Source organism: Palaemon carinicauda, chromosome 41 (assembly GCF_036898095.1).
Source record: "Palaemon carinicauda isolate YSFRI2023 chromosome 41, ASM3689809v2, whole genome shotgun sequence".
NCBI classification, from domain to species: Eukaryota; Metazoa; Arthropoda; class Malacostraca; order Decapoda; family Palaemonidae; genus Palaemon; species Palaemon carinicauda.
In genome coordinates this window covers 10,560,116-10,562,876 of record NC_090765.1, presented here as the reverse complement: position 1 = coordinate 10,562,876, position 2,761 = coordinate 10,560,116, and positions in this window count along the sequence as shown.

Below are 2,761 nucleotides of genomic sequence, written 5' to 3'. Positions count from 1 at the left end.
CTCAAATCTATTCGGCCCATCTTCGAGTCGAGTTTGGCACATTGTGCGGGTAAATCTCCTCAGATAGTAATAAAATTAAACGAAAAAAAATATCAACTTTTACTGATAGAAAGATTGGATGTAAATGCTATAATCGGTTTGAAATATTGATGATTTTTTAACTGATTCTGCCTTACACTAAATGTTTGCCACACGTTTCAAAGACTTGTTAGGTATGCTTTTAGATAAACCTATTAGCTTGACGCTGGAGGCTAATTAAAAAATTTCATTGGTCGTTTAAACAACGCTGTACTCCACAGTCTCCACTTCATTTTATCATTCAAAGTTGATATCGCTAAATAGATCCATTGAGATTGCATTATATCTATGTAAATTTTTGGTACAGCATCCTATTGAGAAATACATGCATGTGTACGAGTAGCTAAAATTGCCTATTGAAATTCCTCTCGACTTCCCACTCAACTTTCCACCCCTCTTCTTCACGGGGTTGGAGGATAGTGTTGCCATGGATTTTATGAAACCTGAGCATGGACAAAAAATCCTTACCCACGACTTCATTTTCGTTTATGGTCACCACTCCAACTCCTGCCCAACCATATATCTGAACTGCCTCCCACTTAGGCATTGTTTCCGATTTGACTACCATCTAATCAATCTATTATACTATACTCAATCTGTTTCCTATAAAATTTAATGCAATCCAAGAATTTTCCTTCATGTGTAATCTAGATTTGTGTCCAGGATGTTTGATATTACTTGAAACTGATGCTTTATATAAAAAAATCATATCCAGAGATGTTTTTCAAGAGAAATTGACGTCAAAAGGATGATTATTCCCTTGCATTAAATGTGTTTTCCAATATTAGAGCATTGTAATCGTAATAATCGAACAAGTTCGGGTGGTTAATCTGGCGCCAATATGTTGAAAATTGAAACAACTCCGACTATTATTTTCAACGTACTTTACGAACGGGAATGACTAAAGATAGAAATCTAAGGGTTTTGTAACATCGACTGGTGTCAATTGCTCAACTGGTTGTTTGCTATTCGCATAAATCTTTGATTCCTTCCTATAAATGGAATTATGACATTCTCTCTCTCTCTCTCTCTCTCTCTCTCTCTCTCTCTCTCTCTATCAGGGGGTCAGTGCACCACTACACTTAATTTTCAGCTTTCTACTAAACCTCCGTCCCTGCTTACTTTCTTCCATCTTGCTGTCCAAGTTTTTGCAACTTTTACTCCGTAATGTAAATGAAGGGCTTTCCCCCCAGTTTTACTTAGGTGGTGAATGGTCCTAAAGACCCCAGCAAAAGCTATTTTAGGTGAAATTTTAAAAATCCCATCCAATCCCTTCTCCTTTTCTCTCTCGAATCGTCAGGCCATATGGTTCAAATCCCATAAATCAAATAATATTTTTCTCTCTCTCTCTCTCTCTCTCTCTCTCTCTCTCTCCTCTCTCTCTCTCTCTCTCTCTCTCTCTCCTCTCTCTCTCTCTCTGTCTTTACGTTCTTGATCTTTTCAAGTACTTTTGAAGTACTTTACCAGTTTTATCTTAAATATTTTCTATTTTCAATTTCCGCAAATCAAGTTATGTTGTGATTAAATATCCTCCTTCTTCTTCTTTTTTTTTTTTTTTGCTCAGCAAGGAAAGACTACTTACTTTAACCCTTCAATAGATAGTTTTTATGTACAATTGTTGAAATTAGATATTTTACGAAGATATTTTATATATAAAAATGTGTGGTGACAGGTTTCACGTGACTGATATTTCGAGAACTTGAGGACGCAATGGTAGAAAATTTTTATCTTTTGTTAATCAGCTCCGTAGGATGTGATGATATGTTTGGGGGGACCAGTTCGTTAACTGGTCTCTTTTTAGTTTGATAAATGTTCTATGAGACAGATTGAATTCCCTAAGTTAAAATATTCAATGATTTTGGCTCGCTATGATCTCTCTCTCTCTCTCTCTCTCTCTCTCTCTCTCTCTCTCTCTCTCTCTCTCTCTCTCTCTCTCTCTCTGGCTGGTAATTTTTCATTGTGGCGTTCAAGTGTGATTGTATAATTGCTTTGATCATAATTCAGGAAGATGAGACGCCAGATAGGTCATGATAATTCATTCATTTATTCAATGAAGACAAAGTGAGCTATACCCAATCTTTGCATTTAAGAAGGGATACCAATTTATACAAAATAATTTTATCTGGTAAAAACGATAAAGAAGCGTCTTGTTATTTTAGCTGGGGAAAAACTACTGGAACACACGAATTTACATTTCATTGGGAAGCGTAGAGTATCATTTCTTTTCTTGAAAAACAACAGGTTGATCAAAATACCAACTTGCTATCTAAAGTTGTTTTAATTGACACTTTGTGGTTGAATGATGGATGCTTATGCAACGTGTTGTTCATCATAGGCGAATGAGACGGAATGCTTGATAAGCCAGATAGGACAGAGATAAATTGTGTATGTCTAGGATGAAGTGCTTGTAATTCAACGCATTCAGGTTGACAGATTTTATTTGATGCCAAATAGCCTTTATGACTATTCATCAGAGGTGCAGTACAAGGCTGAATAACTAAAAGAGCAAATAGGCCTTCCATGTTCATGTCTTGAATTCTCAATAAAGTATCCAGCACAATAATATTGGTTTATTAAGCGTCCTCTGAATTACATACACAAGAGTAGCCCACCTTGAGAAACAAGATTTCTCAGCAAGAGACTGTTTCAAGAATGCATCGTGGTGTTACATTGTTTACGGCAG